Consider the following 20,206-nt stretch of genomic DNA (forward strand, 5'->3'; position numbering starts at 1 on the left):
ACCAAATTAGAATTCAAAACACAGCTAAACTATAAAATTAAAAACACCCTCTCAGGACTGAAAGAAAAATGTTTTGAATATGGCAATAAGACGGGGAAAATGTTGGCCAGAGCACTTAAACAAAGAGTGCAAAGCTTGGATGCAGAAAAGGCATTCGACAGAATGAAATGGCCAAAATGAGAATGCATTCAAGACTTTTATATTTGGAAAGGGAAAAGCAGAAGAATAGGGAAAGCCGCCTTACACAAAATGAAAAATCTAGGAGGCCTAGGAATGCCAGATATGCAACTATATTACCAAGCTACAAACTGAACTAAAACTTTGGAATACACTAAGCCAGATTCAGAGATACATTTGAGGGCCATTGAAGACACATGGGCAACAAGTCACTGTACTTCCTACTACGGGTAAAGAAACAAAGTGTACCAACCCCATCCTAGAACACCCACTGAAATTTAAAGGGGTTGTTCACTGTCAAACACCTAGTTATTTTTAGATCCCCAGAAATAAATTACCTTTTTCTAATAACTTTCTATTTTAAAAATTTTTCTAATATTCAAGTGTAAAGTGCCATTTTTTCACCTTCTAAAGCAGCTGTGGAAGGGGGGTTGTCGACACTGTAAACTATTCTAAATTGATACATTTAGTTGATACATTTCTTATCTGTGTCCCTGCTGAGCAGAATCTCTGAGTTTCATTACAGGCAGCTGTTCGAATTGATACAATAGTTGCTAATACTCCAGAGATGCTGCTGAAAAATGGATCAACTAAATGTTGCAAAATTGTAGTTGAGACAGGGACATTAAACTTAGATTTTGGAAAAATGGTCAAAAATAAATAATGGAAAGTAATTGAAAAAAGTCTTTATTTCTGGGGAACAATCTGAAAACAATTGGACTGAAAAAAGTGTTTGGAAGGTGAACAACCCCTTTAAACAATTTTGAGTGGAGGATCTCTAATCAGAGTTTGCGCTACTCCTATAACTGCAGGCTGCATTCAGTAAATTAGATACTTTATATTGCCCTCTGATAGTATGCACTTAAATGTAAGCAGTGTCTTTTAGCTTTGATATACCTATACTTTCCTCCACTTACACTCTGATAAATGACCCACACAATCATATAAATATGGAAGGGCCCATTTTATCAAACATACTTTTCATAGTTTTGAAAGCCCTGAACTGGTTAAGATAATGTTTCTTTAACATATTTTTCCATATGACTGTAAATGAAAAATTTGAGCTTTGTTTCTAATCCTACACAAAATAAAGAACTTTCTGTTTTGTAAGGTCTGATTGATGGAACTTACTGATATCTGGTGACAAGTGAAGATTCAGCATAAGCAATTTATTGTTCCATTACTTGAAAGAGTTTGTTAACAACTTGATAGAGAACGGAAAAGAGGTCACAGGGCACACCTGCCTCAACAGGTGAGGCAGTGTATTAGAGCAGTGTTGTACTAACTGGCTGCATGGTGGTTTGTCTGAACAGCAGCAAAGCCTGTAAAACAATAATGTATTTTCCAGCTATCATTTATGGGATATGGGCAAATAATGAATGTACACAAATAAAGCAGCTTTACCCTTGCATTAAATTCCTTCAGCACTGACAGTATTGGTTAAACCACATAGGCGCTGGGGTTTTTCACTTTTCATTGATCACTAGCAGTTTTTATTAGAGGGTTTAATTTGGACAAAAAAGTATGCCTTTCAACCTCAGATGCTCCCCTTTTATATTGAAACTGTGCTTTTAGCCTTTCCTATTTGTGCAGAATTGTTGATTGTGTTGATTGTTTTAGGCCCCAAAGTGGTCTGCTGCCAAACATCTACTTCCGAGGGCTTATTAAAGTTGATAGTTACTGGTAGGGAAATTAGGAAGCATTTCAGTTAATGGCAAATAATTGTTGCTAGAATTACAGCATTTTGGTAGAAAGAAAATTACCTTGCTACCTGCGTTGACAAATCCATAAATATGGGATTAACAGAGAAGCATTAAACTCTAGGAATATTGTACTTTATGTGACCTTCAGGTAGTGAAGACCATAGCCACGGCACAGTTTTCGGCACAGAAATGGAGACTGACACCACCTTTTTAAGAGTTTATTTTAAACACAAACAATTCTTCAGCACACTTGCTTCACATAGGGAATAGCAGTCCCACTTTAACAGCCTCACTGGTGTTCACACAGACTCATGTTTCCAGCACTCACAGGCATGGACTTACATAAGTCCCAGAATCCTCTCTGGGGCTCACTCTAGAAAATCTTGTCTCCTGGGAGGGGTTTCAATCTTCCTCTCTTTTTGGAGCTCTCTCCAACTCTTTGCTCAGTGGAATCACATTCTTTTTCCCAGCTACGCACAAATCTTCTTCCTCCACTCAAGATACTGCTGTCAAGGAGATTTTTAAGGCCCCTCACCCTCCTCCACTCAAGGAGGTCTCAAGGGGGAAGCTCTGTGGTGTAGCTCACACCTACTTTTGACTATAGCTCATCTCCAGCCTACTTACTTAGCTACTTTTACCTGGGCAGCTGAACACAATAAAATGGAGCAAGGAATGAAAGGCCCACCCCTGCTCTCCTCCATCACTCCAGGGACCCATTATCCAGCTTTTCCTAAGCCGGTACACAAATTACAGCCATGCTTGCTGCAACAATACACGTATTTCCCTGGAGGTTTATATTCACCAGTCGAACACTGGTAAAATATACACAAGATTGTGCCCTTTTAATACACACATATCTTACATTTAGGAACGTTATTTCCTCCCCACAATCACACAAAGTCAACCCCCCAATCTAACTGTAAATACTGTATAGCAACAATAAAGTTTAAAGTCTCTTTCATAAACTGTGCATTTGCTTCATACAGTATTTGTTTGTTCTTGATATAGTACTTGCGTTCATATAATATGGTTACATATACTGTGGCATATGTGTGTATAAAGTACTAATCCAGGAGTTGCGCAAACATATCTTTCACTGTAACAAAGTGCCAATTGAGAAGCTTTGGAATGCAGATCTGACCAGCTTAGCAGGCTCTGCCTTCTGGGTCTGACAAGGGAATGTTCAATATGAGACAGGAAAGATTGACTAGTTTAAACCAATTGTCCCATCCACAAAATAAAAATATCAATTCCACTATACGCAAAACTTGTTTAATTTAAAGTATTATTATTATTATTAACATGTATTTATATAGCGCCAACATATTGCGTAGCACTGTAAAGTAAATGTGATTATACAACTACATCACATGAATTACATACATAGAATATATGGAGTAACAAACATCACAATCAATACAGGAACAAAAAGGTGAGGAAGGCCCTATGCATAGGCATACAGTCTAAAGGGAAGGGAGTAATACACAAGGTGTGGGAGTGGGCAAGATCGAATTAAGTGGGTGAGAAATGTGGTATTGTATGTGGTGTTGCGTTTGGTAGTTAAGCAGAGTGAGGGTAGGCTTCTCGAAAGAAGTGCGTTTTCAGAGATTTCTTGAAAGCAGAAAGGTTGGGAGAAAGTCGGACAGACCGTGGGAGAACGTTCCAGAGGAGGGGTGCAGCCCTTGCAAAGTCTTGAATGCGAGCATGTGAGGAGGTAATGAGAGAAGAGTTGAGTAGTAGGTCAGTAGAGGAGCGTAGTAAGCGAGTGGGTGAGTATATAGAGATGAGTTCAGAGATGTAGGGTGGGGCAGAGTTATGAAGTGCTTTGAAAGTCAGTGTCATTAATTTGAATTTGATTCTGAAAGGTAACAGAAGCCAGTGCAGGGATTGACAGAATGGCGAGGCAGAGGAGGAGCGGTTGCTGAGGTGTATGAGCCTCGCAGCAGTGTTCATTATGGACTGGAGAGGTGACAGTCTCTGGAGGGGGAGGCCAATTAAAAGAGAGTTACAGTAGTCTAGACGCGATATGATGAGAGAGTGTATAAGAATTTTGGCAGCGTCTTGGGTGATAAATGATCGTATTTTGGATATGTTCCTTGGGTGAAAGTGACATGATTTAATAAGTGACTGGATATGAGGAGTGAATGACAGGGCAGAATCTAGGATAACCCCAAGGCACCGGGCCTGGGGAGAGGGGGTGATAGTGGAATTGTTAACTATGATGGATACTTCGGGGATGCTAGTGGTGTTAGTTGGAGGAAAGAGAACCATTTCAGTTTTAGAGAGGTTTAATTTAAGGTAGCGTTGCGACATCCAGGTAGAGATAGCGGACAGGCAGGAGGAGACGCGAGTTAGGAATTCTGGGTTGAGATCAGGAGATGAGAGATAGATCTGTGTATCGTCAGCATAGAGGTGGTAGTGGAAACCATACGAATTTATTAATTTGCCAAGGTAGGAAGTATAGAGGGAGAATAGTAATGGTCCCAGGACAGAGCCTTGAGGAACTCCAACAGAAAGAGGTAGGAGAGAAGATGATACTCCATTGTAGGAGACACTGAAGGAACGATTGGTGATGTAAGAAGAGAACCAGGACAGGGCTGTGTCACGAAGGCCAAGTGACTGGAGGGACTGGAGGAGGAGAGGGTGAACTACAGTGTCAAATGCGGCTGAGAGATCAAGCAGTATTAGTAGTGAGAAATGATTGTTGGCTTTAGCGGTTAAAAGGTCATTAGTTAGTCGAGTCAGGGCAGTTTCCTTGGAGTGTTGTGGCTTAAAACCAGATTGTAGGGGGTCCAGCAGGTTATTGTCAGAGAGGAATGAGGTTAGTCGGTTGTAGACTAAGCGCTCAAGTAGTTTAGAGATGAAAGGTAGCAGAGAGATAGGTTGGAGGTTGTCAAGATTGGAGGGATCAAGAGAGGGTTTTTTCAGAATGGGGGTGACAAGAGCATGTTTTAGTTGAGAAGGAAACAGTCCAGTTGAGAGCGAAAGATTAAATAGGTGAGTTAAGGCTTTGATTAGACAAGGATTGGTATTGCGGAGAAGTTTTGAGGGAATTGGATCAAGCGGGCAGGTGGTAAGGTGAGAAGAGGCCAGAAGCTTTGAGACTTCCTCATCAGTGACAGGGGTGAAGGAGCACAGGAGAGACTGGGGAGTGTGGAGGGAGGGTGGTGGAAGTCTAGGGGGGTTGAGTAGTGTAATGTCCCTTCTGATAGTGTCAATTTTGTTTTTGAAGTGCTCAGCAATATCTTGAGCAGAGACAGATGTGCATGGAGGGGGTGGAGAAGGGGAAAGGAGAGTGTTAAAGGTGGAGAAAAGTTGTGCTGGTTTTTTAGAAAGGGAGTTAATGAGTGAAGTAAAGTATGTTTGTTTGGCTTGGAAGAGGCTGGTATTAAAGGAGCGCAGGGCAGATTTGTAGCTCCAAAAGTCTGATTCTGAACGGGATTTGCGCCAGCGACGCTCAAGTGCACGTGAATGTCTTTGGAGCGCTTTTGTATGAGCAGTATGCCAAGGTTGAAGTGGTTTGGGTCTAGAACGTTTAGTTTTTATAGGAGCAAGCTCATTTAGGGCAGTGGTGAGAGTACTATAGTAGACAGAGGTAGCCACATTAGGACATGAGATGGCTGAGATATTAGAGTGAAGAGAGTCAAAGGCAGAAGAGAGATGTGACACGTCTACAGCTTGCAAGTCACGGTAAGTACGTGTTTGGGGAATAGCAGGGGGTGAGGAGGGAGCTAGCGAGAGTTGAAATGTGAGCATATTGTGATCAGAGAGGGGAAATGGTGAGTTAGTAAAATTGGTGGTTGAACAGAGTCTGGTAAATATGAGATCCAGAGCATTACCACTGGAGTGAGAGGGGGAGTCTGAGCACAAAGATAAGCCTAGGGAGGAGGTTAGTGAAAGAAGTTTAGAGACAGAAGAGTTATTAATGTTGTTAACGGGTATATTAAAGTCACCTAATATGATGGATGAGATGTTAGATGAAAGAAAGTAAGGAAGCCAGGCAGCAAAGTTGTCCAGAAATTGTGCAGTTGGTCCTGGTGGTCGATATATAACAGCAATGCAGAGTGAAACAGGAGAAAAGAGCCTAATGCAGTGAGCCTCAAATGAGGAGAATGATAAAGAGGGAACAGGTGGAAGAACTTTAAAAGTACAGCGGGGAGAGAGAAGCAAACCTACCCCACCTCCAGGTCTGTTACCAGGTCTGGGAGTATGAGTAAGGTGTAGGCCCCCATAGGACAGGGCAGCAGGTGAGGCAGTGTCAGTAGGAGAAAGCCAGGTTTCAGTAAGTGCGAGTAGGTTAAAGGAATTTGCAATGAAATGGTCATGTATAGCGGTGAGTTTGTTGCAGACAGATCTGGCATTCCAGAGAGCACATGAAAGATTAACTGGGTTTTTGGGTATATCAGTAAGAGTTCTGTACTGTTTGAATTTGCTCCGGAGAGAAGGAGCTCGTGGCCGTGTTATAACTGGGATGGGGTAAGGGCCAGGGTTTGGGGAAATGTCCCCAGCTGCCAGTAATAGAAAGGAAAGAAAGACTAAGTGAGAGTGGGATTTATAAGTCCTTAGTTTGTATGAAAAAGAGGAGTTTTGTGGAATAGCTAAACAGAGTACTTTATAAACTTCATGTGTGGAGAGGGAAGGAAAGGAGAGAAGAGAGGCTGAGATTTGTATAGAAGTGGGATTTGCCGGAGGAGGTAGTGAAAGATGTTTTATGAAGCATGAGAGTGAAAGGAGGAGAAATGCAGGATAAAGCATGTTTGGAGTAAGAAGTAACAAACTAGCAGGTACAAACAAATCTGTTTTCTTCTTATCCCAGATGGTTCACTGTTGATTGCAGGGGAATCTTGTTCCTTTTGCCTTGTCAATCCTTGTTTAACTGTTATTTCTAAGCACTTGTGAAATGTTAGCACTCGTGCCATGCCCCAGACACTCGTGCCATCCCCAATACTGGTTCTGAATTTATATGTAGCTGATTGGGAAAACCAGAGCCTAATTTATCAATTAAATAGCTAGCAAAGGGCAGAGTTTTACAGACACCAGAACCAGCTTTGGGGCTATAAAAAATATCTCTTGTTCAGCGAGGAGTGGACACAGATGTGTGCTTGAGATATTTCTCAAAGAACTAAAGTAGAATAGGCCTGACAGACAAAAGTTATTGGGGTTAACAAATACAAGTAGGGATATACCAGAATAAACAGTTGCAGTATATGGATATGGCAGTATATGGATATAGCAGAATTACCAGAATAAACAGTTGCAGTATATGGATATGGCAGTATATGGATATAGCAGAATTACCAGAATAAACAGTTGCAGTATATGGATATGGCAGTATATGGATATAGCAGAATTACCAGAATAAACAGTTGCAGTATATGGATATGGCAGTATATGGATATAGCAGAATTACCAGAATAAACAGTTGCAGTATATGGATATGGCAGTATATGGATATAGCAGAATTACCAGAATAAACAGTTGCAGTATATGGATATGGCAGTATATGGATATAGCAGAATTACCTGTAGGAATGAGAAGAGATAGGAGTTACTTCCATGGAACTGCCTTGTTTAACTGTCATTTCTAAGCACTTGTGAAATATTAGCACTTAGGAAATGTTAGCACTCGTGCCATGCCCCAGATTGCAAGGTGAGGTATAATTATTCCCCCCCCCACCAATGTATTGTCTATAAAGATATATAAAGGAGTCAGCTTTATCCAGATACTGCTGTCATTTGAGGTTGGATCACCACAGCCTTTCAAATCAGCCCCCAGTAACCCTTCCATTATAAGTCCTAAAGCTGACAATATACTAACTGTCCCTACAGACTACCCATTCATATATATGACTGGTCATGCACATAGATCGTAAGCTCTTTTGGGCAGGGTCCCTCATCCTTCTGTATTGGTTATTGGGTGCTTTGTATGTAAACCTGTATGATCAGTGTATACACACATGTATTGTACAGTGATGCAGAATATGCTGGCACTTTATAAATACGTGCTGTTAATAATAATAATCACAACCATAATAGACATCCAGCAGCATGAACAATTGGAACTGCAGGAGGTAGCTGCTGAAGTCTCACTCCTTTATCTATTAAAACAAGGGCCATAACTAGAGGAAGGTAGCAAATGTGGCTGACTTGGGCACAACTTGTGGTGGGTGGCACAACCTGAAGGAGGGGCTGTGGTTTATTGACTGGTGGGGGGGGGAACGTGAATGGTAGTTGTGCCATCATTAGGGATAAATACAGTATGAGTCACTGACTGCAGGGGGGAGGGGTAAGGTAAGGGTAAGATCTGCCAAATTCAACCTCCAAATATGCCTTTAACTGCCTGCACAGCAGAAGACAAAACAGTGTGATTTTTTAGAGACAGGGTCAGACAGGGGGGCCCGAGGCCCATGGGGCCCCCCTCTTACTCCCTGCCCCTTGCCCCACCGTGGTGAATCACAATTGTGCATGCATGCGCACTGTTTTTTTCCCCGCATGCGCACGCATACAGGTTTTTTGCTGTGACCTGAAAATAATTTTTGCAGGGAGTAGGCCCAGTCCAACCATGTTAAGAGAGAAGGTGAGATCTGGAGTCAGTGGGCAAGGGGCCAATTAAATAGGCATATAACAAAAATATGCATTAGCTCAAAATTCGTAAAAATAAATTTTTATTATAAAATACATATTAAAAGAAAATGTAACATATTGACCCCATGATAATCACCTATGATTAAGTACCGGAGGGTATCCCGTCTCATATATATATATACGTATATATATAGTATATGGAATGCACAACCATTAGTAGGATCACCCGTAGGTCCTAATAGGGAACTCGGGTCCATGGCTGCGGGACCAATAAACAAATTAGTAACATGTTCACGCCCTAATTGGTTAATTGATAAATCAACCCCATTGGCAACAACACTTAATTGAAGGAAGGGAGATGGTTTAAATAACCCAGCTGACAGAGCAGCCTTTCTTATTTGAGAAAAAGCACCCTCCCACCCTCCGCTGGGTTTATCAGAATTTTCTGTAATATTGTTTTTTCCACTGTTTAATTTTGTTTTGTTTTATTGTCACAGCTTTAATTGGCGGAGTTATGCAAATGCCATGATAAAGGAAATGGTGGGTTATGCAGTTAAGGATCTGTAGCTTACGGCTTAGATCCACATCAGGCTGCTGGAGACCCCTGGGATCGATTGTTAATTCGCGCCTGCAGTCCTCATTGGCTGCAGCAGGCGTATATGTTGTTTCATGTTTAATAAAGCTGTGGCCAATACAATTGCAATCAAAATATGTGTATTTGTTATTATTTAAGGTGGTGGGCCCAGCTACATATTTTGTTCACAATTTTAGATTTGGTCCCTTGGCAAAATACAATAAAAAATCACCAAGAAACCCAATTAAAGCAAGAAATAAAATGATTTTATTTATACTGGTAATCAGCAATTTCCTGTGGTTAACAAAATCAGTGTCGGACTGGAAAAAACCTGATGGGCCCCAGTTCTCATAGGCCCCGTCGGCCCAGACATGCTCCCCGGCTGGCCCCATAAGGAAATAAACCGGAGCGACGTGAGCGCTTATGGGCGTCCAGCGCCACCATGTCCTGCTCTCGCAGCTAAGAAAATAAACCGGAACGACGTGTATGCGCTGCCATGACCTGCTCCCCCGACTGGCACATAAGGGTAACTCCCACACTGGGTGTTTTGGGGAGATTTGGTTGCCTGACGATTAATCACCTCGTCTTTGCTGCAACCAATCTCCACCAAACACCTTCCCTCGCTCTGCGCCAGCTAAAATAAAAAAACGCCGGCACTAAACACATGCGGCGGTTCGTTTTCTGAAGTCGCCCGAAGTTTCCACTTCGGGCAACATCGGAAAATGAATCGCCGCGTGTGATTAGCGCCAGGGTTTTTTCTCAAGAAAATACTATTTGGTTACAATAGCATAATAATGCATTTTTTTTCTTTTTCATCCCAACAAAACTTTTTAACACCATATTTTTTATAAAACTTTTCCTTTACTGACAGAATGCTCAGTACCACAAACTCTTTTATTAAGCAGGCTACAGCAACAAGTAAACATAACAAATTAGCATTTAAAATATGTACTAACAACATTCCTGAAGTGCATGATTGCCCCTGGAATTTTACAACACACTATTGAGTGAGATTTGTGCTTAGCACATGCCTGATTTTCCTCTTGTGCTCATTTTAGTAAGTTATGTGACCCACATTATTGTTCTTGAATTGTATTGCAGGTAGGGTTGCCACTTTTTCTGGAAAAAAATACCGGGCTTCCTATATATTTATCTTTTTTTTCTTTTAATAACCTTGGGATCAACCATCATTTTACCGGCCAGGCCAGTAAAATACCGGCCAGGTGGCAACCCTAATTGCAGGCCATAAGTTGAACCCTATCATTTGTGAGCTCCAGGGGCTCATTTACTAAAAGCACAAAAATACACATAAAGGAGGATTGTAGGAGCACTCCAAGGCCAAGTAAAAGACATAAGTACAATGGAAGCGCGACTAATCTGCCAAAGTTAGCTACAAACAAGAGGGGTTTGATCAATGTGCATTCCCTGGTCCCCTGTTCACTAGTATTGTAGTAGTATCTATGCAAGTGAGTATATATTTTTATAAACAGGGGTTTTAGTTACAAATTTATGATCATAAAATTGATAAGCCACCAATAACACGTAAAGGTAAGCCCCATATGGTGGTCCATAACTGTTTACCTCTGGTCATTTTTATAGGCTGGCGCCTCCCTGCATAGTAGCATTTCTTGGGATAGGTGTCTCCTGACTATGGGAATGGTCTCACAAGGCTTAATCTTCCAATTTACTAATAGCAGACACAGTGCTAGGAAGAAAAATATTCCACATGGCATGACAAGGTGTTACGTGCAACATTTCCTTTGCACACTGCATGTATCTATTTATGTATATTTTTGTTTAAATGTTAGTTGCATATGCCACTATTTACATTAAAACAATACATTAATAGAACACACTAGGGTCAATACAATAATATACCATAAATAATAAAATATAGTACAATAACATTCAAAATAAGGTCTAAGGGGAAGATTTATCAAAATGTGAAATTGATGTTTACTACAGAAAAATCCACCCAACATTCTGCACATTCCTATGATTTTATGAAACAGTGAACTCATTGATAAATACGATTCTAAAAATCACATAGGTTCTAAAAGAAAGTGGATTTGTTTCTCTGTGGGGAGCTCTTATCTCACATTCTGATAAATTTGCCCCTACATGTTAAATAGTCAAGAGGAATGATATCCCTTCCCCATGCAGCAATGGAGGCATTGCCCAATAAGTTGAGTTATTTGTTATGCTGGTATTACTACAAGAGGTAGACTTTGACTTTGTTTGAAGAGATTCTCTACAGAGCAATTCAGCAATGGAGCAGCAAGCAAGAAAGTTTCAAGATGGTGACAGTAGAAGTGGGTGGTAAAACCTGGTGGTGGCTCTGAATGGAATGGAGGAGTTGGACAGGAATGTATGCAGACACAAATGAAAAGCTGTCATGCTATGCAGAGGAATGAAGGCCTTTACAGTTATGTTTTACTCAATAGGCAATCATCGTAAGAGTTTTAGTACAGGTATGGGACAACCTGTTATCCAGAAAGCTCTGAATTATGGAAAGCCAGTCTCCCACAGACTCTATTTTAAACAAATAATTTTGATTTTTAAAACTGATGCTCTTTGTCTCTGTAACAATAAACAGTACCCTGTACTTCATCCCAACTAAGATATAATTAATCCTTATTAGAGACAAAACAATCCTATCAGGTTTATTTAATATTTAAAATAATTTTGAGTAGAAAATGTATGGAGATCCAAATTATGGAATATCCCAGGTCCAGAGTCTTCGAGATAATATTTCCTAATATAAAAAATAGTCAAAAATTACAGTATGTTCAGCACAAGCTACTGATTGCACCAATGTTGAAAAGGGGTTATGCTGTCCGCTTCAAAGCAGTGCAATAAAATGTATGCTTTAAAATTCATATTAATGATGGATCATCACTATGTCAGGGTGTTTTTTTTTTCTTGTTAGAATATGATAATATGATAAAAGATATTAAAATCTAACCTGCTTATTGGTTGCTATGGATTACCAGATAAGTAGCAAATTTAAGACCATTTCTTACATTACTCTCTTAGTTCCTTGTCATATTTATATAGCAAAACTATACTTGGGTTAATATGAGCTGGAGCCAGTTAACCTTCATGTGTATTTTTAGAGTGTGGGAGTACACTGAAGCACCCGTAAGGAAAAAACAAATAACTTCCTAGGGGCTTCATCCAAAACAAATCACCAGCCCACTGAGAAGCCTTCTGTACAAACAAATTCCTGCCTTCAACCAATTAAAGTCTGGTAGGCTGTGAGATAAGGAGTAGCCATATTAAAGGCAGTGGCCTATGGGGAGATTTGGCACCAGCCATTGAAGGCAGGGCCAATGAGGGGATTTGTCGCCCCTGGTTCTTCAGGCTCGACTGCAAGGGACAAATCTCCCTAAAATAGCTGGCAGTAAAACCAACATATTGTCAAGTCGCCCGAAGTTGCCTCTGGAGGAAACTTTGGGTGACTTGACAATATGTTGGTTTTACCGTCAGCTGTTTCAGTTATTTCAAATAGAGACGCATTTTTGGGAAATGTGCCGCTAGCAGTCGTGCATCTTGTCCCTTTACACATTCCTATATTTTTAGCACATGTACAAGACACTGGGCACTCAGCTTTAACACCCGAGTTCTTATTTCACAATGTCAATTCATGATGTTAATTCACAATGTCAGTGTCAATTCATTGGTAAAGGGGTTGTTTATCATTAAATTAACTTTTTGTATAATGTAGAGAGTAAAATTATGAGACAATTTGCAGTTGGTTTTCATTGTTTATTATTTGTGGGTTTTTACTTATTGGGCTTTTTGTCCAGCAGCGCTCCAGTTTGGAATTTCAGCAGTTATCTGGTTGCTAGGGTCCAATTTACCCTAGCAACCAGGCTGTGTGTGATTGAGCAATTGAAAGATGAATAGGAGAATTCTGAATAGAAATCAGTATTTGGACTACCAGGGTCAGTGAGCCCAATGTGAAAGCTGGAAAGAGTCAGAAGAGGAAGGCAAATAATTCAAAAGTAAACTTAAATGTGAACTACCACAAATACTTAAAATACTTATAATGTTTGAAAAAAAAAAAATACTTTCAATGTTTCAGAACTTAGGTGGACAATGTTGAAGGTGGTTTGTATGTCATCTAGTGTGGTTTCATAAAGAAGTATGGTTGATGGCAGGCATAACACTTCGGGGGTTATTTGTCAAAATCCATTTTTTTTAAAATAAAAAAGTCCGACCAGACTAGAATCCTCAACCTTATTTATTAATAAAAAAGCACAATATAATCAGATCGGGGAAAAAACTTGATAAAATCTAGCAAAAATCCTGATTTTTTTTTTTAATAAATCGTACCATTTGATTTCCCGAAAAGCACAAATTTTTAAGATTTTTGGCCGAAAAGTCAGAAATACTCTGATTTTCAGGCTAATTCCAGCGCAGACCATAGAAACTTCCAAATAGGATAGGGACCTCTCCCATTGACTTATATACAACCTCGGTAGGTCTGAGATGCCCAATTTTCAGATTTGGACTCTTTACATCCTTGGAATATTTTAGTTTTTTTTCATGAAAAATTTAAATTTTCGAGTTTTTGGCTTTCAGAATTTAATAAATAACCAATGTTATTAATTGAGAGGCTTACTGACACCAGAGATTTAAACTTTTTTTTGCATCTATCAAAACATTGTGTTTGCATGCTATTTATAATTTTGCCATAAAAGTATTTCCCCCCCCCCATGTTCATCTAAGAAATGCTGCCATTTTTGTGCAGCAGTAGTTAGTTAGCATTAGAAACTGTAACTGACAGGTTGAGAAGGGATATTCAGGTTGGCAAAAAAGTCAGGTTTACAAACTCCAATTATTAATTACTCACAAAAGCAGCCCTATCAGCAAAAAACAATCAACATGACCTATAGACAAACTTTTAATGTACATTAATAGTTCGAAGAGTAGTTTTTTAGTGACACTATCACTGTAAAAAGGTTGAAAATAGGAAGGACCGAACAAGATTTATTATTATTGTTATTATTAACTTCTTTTGAACTGTGACCTTCTATTAGATTCTATGAAATTGTTTTGGCTTCCTACTTTTGCTACAACATAAAAAATTTTGAAATGGCTTTATTGTTTGTAACAAGGTTGCACTTAGCGAATGCAGTGAAGGGCAGAGAAACCCTCCCTGTGTATCTTGACACTAAGCACTTCAATATATAAATTACATACAGTTTATACAAGGGATTTCTTTTTACTCTGCAATACCTCTTTTGGTGAAAACTCTGAACTGCAGACTTCTTAAAAATAATCATATTTAATATGATATTTTTTCTGGTGATATACACACATCCATCAAGTTCAACTTTTTAAGTCTATATATATGTAGATCCAGAGGAAGGCAAAACAATCCATGAAGGCTCTCCAATTTGCCTCAGAGGGGGAAAAATTCCCTCCTGATGCCAAGATGGCAATCGGACCAATCCCTGGGTCAACTTGTACTGTTGATCCAGGGCTGTCTTTTATAATCCTGTATTCCCTCAGTGGGAAATGTATACTTAGCATTGAAGCTATTTGACTTTTACTTTTTCAAATTTTATAGCAGCTGGAAATTAATGGAAAAATACAAATTCTAATTTTGTTTTTTACCATGACTTAACACAATCATCATGAACCCATTCAAGATTTTTCAGAAATATGTGCAGAAAAAAGTAATCACAGGAAAAATGACACATTAGCCATTATTTCCCCTGATCACATACATATTGATCACATACATATATTGATATGTTCAGAAAATACAGCTGATTTGGAAAGTTCCATGTCTCGACACACAATAATAAATATGTATAGTTTTTTGGAGATTGAATAGATTATGAATCCCATATCACAAAACGACAGAATTTTCAAAGCACTGCCCAATACTTTAGACTGCACAGAAACAAAGTCTACCCCAAACATATACAGTCATATGAAAAAGTTTGGGAACCCCTCTTAATTCTTTGGAGTTTTGTCAATCATTGGCTGACCTTTCAAAGTAGCAACTTCCTTTTAATATATAACATGCCTTATGGAAACAGTAGTATTTCAGCAGTGATATAAAGTTTAATGGATTAACAGAAAATATGCAATATGCATCATAACAGGTGCTTACATTTGGGCACCCCAACAGAGATATTACATCAATACTTAGTTGAGCCTCCTCTTGGACGCCTCCTATAGCCTTTGAGGAGTGTCTGGATTCTGGATGGTGGTATTTTTGACCATTCGTCCATACAAAATCTCTCCAGTTCCGTTAAATTTGATGGATGCCGAGCATGGACAGCCTGCTTCAAATCATCCCATAGATTTTCCACGATATTCAAGTCCGGGGACTGTGATGGCCGTTCCGGAATATTGTACTAGCCACCAAATTTGACAGTAGGTAGCAGGTGTTTTTCTTGGAATGCGGTGTTCTTTTTCCACCAAGCAAAGTGTTTTGTTATGACCAAATAACTACATTTTTGTCTCATCATCATTCACTTTGTTCGAAAATGAATGTGGCTTGTCTAAATGAGCTTTTGCATAGATTTTTCATACAACAAGCGACTGTCGTGCAGAAATGGCTTCTTTCTCATCACCCTGCCATACAGATGTGCAAATTGCGCTGAATTATAGAACGATGTACAGATACACCATCTGCAGCAAGAAGTTCTTGCAGGTCTTTGGTGGTGATCTTTGGGTTGTCTGTAACCATTCTCACAATCCTCCACATATGTTGCTCCTGTATTTTTATTGGCCTGCCAGACCTGGTTTTTACAGCAACTGTGCCTGTGGCCTTCCATTTCCTGATTCCATTCCATACAGACCCAAAAGCATTTGAATCAAGAAAATGATATAGTTTTTAAAAAAATACACATTATGGGAAATCCTAAATGGTTAAATATATTATGAGTAGGATTAATGGACAGTACACATGTTATAGACCAGGTCATACAAGTGCCTTGTAGCTCACTGTTTTATAAGTTAAATTATTGAATTATTTCTTTGAATGACAATCTCTATTTCAAGTTGTAGATCATGTAGCTTGCCTCATGAAAAAAAAACATAAAAGTATTTTTACAACAATTATTTAGTTTCTAGTCACGTACACAGCTAATGCCAAAAGTCAAATTTGATCTATAAAATGAATATTGTGGTTCAGCCATGTTTTAGTGATTCCTACATGACTGATGAAGTCAGCATATTTTATTGGTGTCCAGTGTTACCAACAACTATCTTTTTTTTTTTTTTTAAAGTTTTATTTATTACTAGTGCAAGGTCCAGTACACAGGGATATACACTTGTTGTACAATAGTGAAAGCAGATACAAAGGACACATTGCACCAGTGATTTTTCAATTACACCCTGGGAAAACAATTAGTAGATGGGAAGAGAGTAGAAAGGAAAAGAAGAAGAAAAGTAGAAAGGAAGTGTCGGCTTATAGGAGGGAAATCCATTACAGAGAACATGGTTATAGTACACAATGACTCATTAAACATATATACCCACATTCAGACACATTAGGTGAGACACTCTGTCATTATGTCCTCAAAGTCCATGACTCATGCCCTGACGAGAGACCCGGTAGCTTATTTTCATTCTGGACCAAGTAACCAATCAAGTGTAAGTTGAGACGAGTCTGGTTCCCTAGAAGAATATGACTCATTTTGTAATATCCACAATGACCAGATGGCGTTAAATTTAGTTGGGCATCCTCTCGAGTAGTAGACTTGCTCCAAAATCGGGAGCGCTTGCTCCACCAGAGTAATCCAGAAAGCAATAGTAGGTGGATGTTCCTCTTTCCACTTGATAGCAATAGCCTTTTTGGCATAAAAAAGTAGAAAAGTGAGGAGCGTTTTTTCCGTGCGAGAAGTGACTGTATCCGAAAGGTAGTTAAGTAACAATACTGTTGGATGCACTTCTACTGGTAAAGCCATAAGATGGGAGATGTAAGAGGCAATGTCCATCCAAAATCCCTCGATTAGCGGGCAGTTCCAGGTCAAGTGAACTTTTGCAGCGATTGCAAACATCAGGGAATGCAGGATTGATCCTGTGAAGAATATATGGGGTATAGTAGGCCCAATGCAAGTATTTAAATTGGATCAACCTATCACGGGCTCGTATCAACGGCGAGAAAGAGTCAGCTAGGATGACAGTCCATTGCTCCTGAGTTAAGTCTGGTATATTTGTAATCCATTTTTGATAAAGCTCTGACATGGATAAGCGTCCAGTAGGTCTAATGGAGACATATATGGTAGATAAGGGCTTACGAAGGCAGTCCTTACGAAGAACATTTTCAAGTGCAGAGATTTCAATACGAGGCTCAATTGAGCGGAATTGTTGAGTCAGGGCATGGCGTAATTGAAAGAATCTAAACAGCATACTATTAGGAAGGTTGAAAGTGTCCTTGAGCTGTTGGAACGAAAGCAAGGAATTATCATCATCAAAAACATCCCCAAGACATTTCACCCTGCATTGAACCCACGCATGTGGGTCCGGGACTAAAGCTAGCTCCTGCAAAGCAGGGTTGTACCAGAGCGGTGTGTGTGGTGAAAACATCTCAGGACCCTGTTGTATTCTAGCAAAACACCTCTTCCATGCCCTAACTGTATTGTGTACCATTGGGTTAAGGAAGGCTATGCCCGGGGGTTTCCTATAAACCAAGTTCCTCAGCCCTTCTAGTGAACCAACCATTTGTGCCTCCAATAACGTCACCGGATCCTCCGGATCTGTACTAAACCAGCGCCTAATAGATGTCAAGTGGGCAGCTAGGAAATAACCTAACATATCCGGCGCAGCCAATCCCCCCTCTGTAATTGGGGAAATCAATACTTTATATTGCACCCTGGGAGACCCTGGCGACCAATAAAGTCTAGTTAGTTGGCTTTGCAGGTTCCTAAAGAACCCAGTCGGTATCCATGACCAACAACTATCTTTAATAAGGAATGCCTTAAAATACTAAATAAGTAACACATACCCTGTCAATTCATAAAGATGTTTCAAAACTGTACGAAATGGCAAACAGACTTTTATAAAAGTTATAGCTTGTTTTATTGGCAATTCTTAAAGGACAAGGAAAGGCAAAAAAATAAAATCCCATTTTTACTTTCTTTAATAAAAAAGAAACCTATCTCCAATATACTTTTAAGGCCAAGGAAAGTGTGCTTGGTCCTGAATGTTTAAAGGGATGGTTCACATTCAAATTAACTTTTAGTATGTTATAGAATGGCCAATTCTAATTAACTTTTCAGATGGCCTCCATTTTTTCCTTTTTTATAGTTTTCGGATTATTTGCCTTCTTCTGATGCTTTCTAGCGTTCAAATGGGGGTCATTGACCCAATCTAAAAACAAATGATCTGTAAAAATGGCCATAGACGCAAAGATCCGATCGTATGAATTGAGGATTCGTACGATTTTCGGACCGTGTGTGGAGAGTCCCGATATTTTTGTCCGGCAGAGATCGGTCGTTTGGTCGATCGGACAGGTTAAAAAATTTCTGTCAGCTGCCGATAATTTCTCTGCATGTATTGCCGATCGTACAATTTTCAATGGGAAACTGTCACTAGCTTTTGTTGGACATAACTTTCGTACCATTGCTGTCAGGGGCAGAACATCAGCTGATCTGTTCTTTTCTACTTTATTTGATCTGAATGGTTAGTGGCAGGTCGGGAGATGGGGAAGTCCGATTGTTCGAAGATTCGAATGATCAGATCTTTGCATCTATGGCCAGCTTTAGGCTAAGCACTTACTGTACTCCTTGTTCTATTTATTGCCTATTCATATTCCAGTGTCTCACTCAAATAAAGACATAGTTGTTAGGGTAGTTTGGACCCTAGCAACCAGATTGCTGAACTTGCAAACTGCTGAATAAAAAGCTAAATAACTCAAAAACCACAAATATTGAAAAATGAAAACCAACTGCAAATTGTCTCAGAATATCCCTCTCTATGTCATAAATTTAAAGGTGAACAACAACTTTAAGGGACCAGCGAATATTGCAGTTAAATCCTTAGTAATTAGCAGTTCCCTTACTATTATATGACTTTATAGTAATATACAAAGGTCACAATTTTTTTTTCATTTCATGCATTTTGGGGGGGGGGGTTGCTCACATCTGTACCTCCTTGGGTGGCTTATAACATCCTTATAGTTTACAACATTATTCCCAATATTATATAAATATATTCATACTTGATGTAAGTTCCCGAACCAGTTTTACTATTATATGACTTTATAGTAATATACAAAGGTGACAATTTTTTTTTCATTTCATGCATTTTGGGGGGGGGGGGTTGCTCACATCTGTACCTCCTTGGGTGGTTTATAACATCCTTATAGTTTACATTATTCCCAATATTATATAAATATATTCATACTGGATGTAAGTTCTGTACAGCAAATATAAATATATAACATTGGGAATAATGTTATAACAACAAAAGACACAAGAAATGAGAATGCTCCTAGAACTCTTAGGGATTAGGATTTTAGGGGGGGGCATAAAGGGGAGGGGACAGGGGCAATGAACAGCATTGGGCCTAGGGGTGCGCACTACGTAAATCCGGCCCTGTAACGATTACCCTCATACAACCAAACACCTTGATGTCAGATTTTCTGGGCAAATCACTAAAGGTGGCAATCAACATACTGATAAAAAAGTATGAAAACATTTTTGAACAATATTCCGTGCTTGTATGGTGGAGGATTCGCCAACCATTATTGGCAGAAGACTTTGATATTGGCCAGCTCGTCGATCAGGCTGTCCGGAAAATTTTGATCGGGCACCTTTGAAGGCACCTGAACATCAGCAGTGCTGAATCGGCAGATAGAGGTAGCATTATATTCTACCTGTATACTGACGATTCAGCTCTACCTATGCTATGTTGAAAAAACTTGTTTTCCAGGAAACATTGTGATTGTAACATCGATCACCAACTTAATAGACAAGTTCGATTTTTCACGAATACCACTAGCCAAGAAGGCAGAGCTACCAGTTGTCACTCTCATTAGCCATGGTGGTTATTAGATGTAAGCAAAAGGACCGCTATTCAGTATATTGTTACAGCGATTAAGCCGAACTATATGCTATGTTCTATGCACTTTTTAACGCATTCTATAAGTATTCCAGTCTGTTCAGGTTCCTTCCATTCGCCTCACTAATGTTCCATTC

This window comes from Xenopus laevis, chromosome 2L (genome assembly GCF_017654675.1).
Source record: "Xenopus laevis strain J_2021 chromosome 2L, Xenopus_laevis_v10.1, whole genome shotgun sequence".
Lineage (NCBI taxonomy): Eukaryota > Metazoa > Chordata > Amphibia > Anura > Pipidae > Xenopus > Xenopus laevis.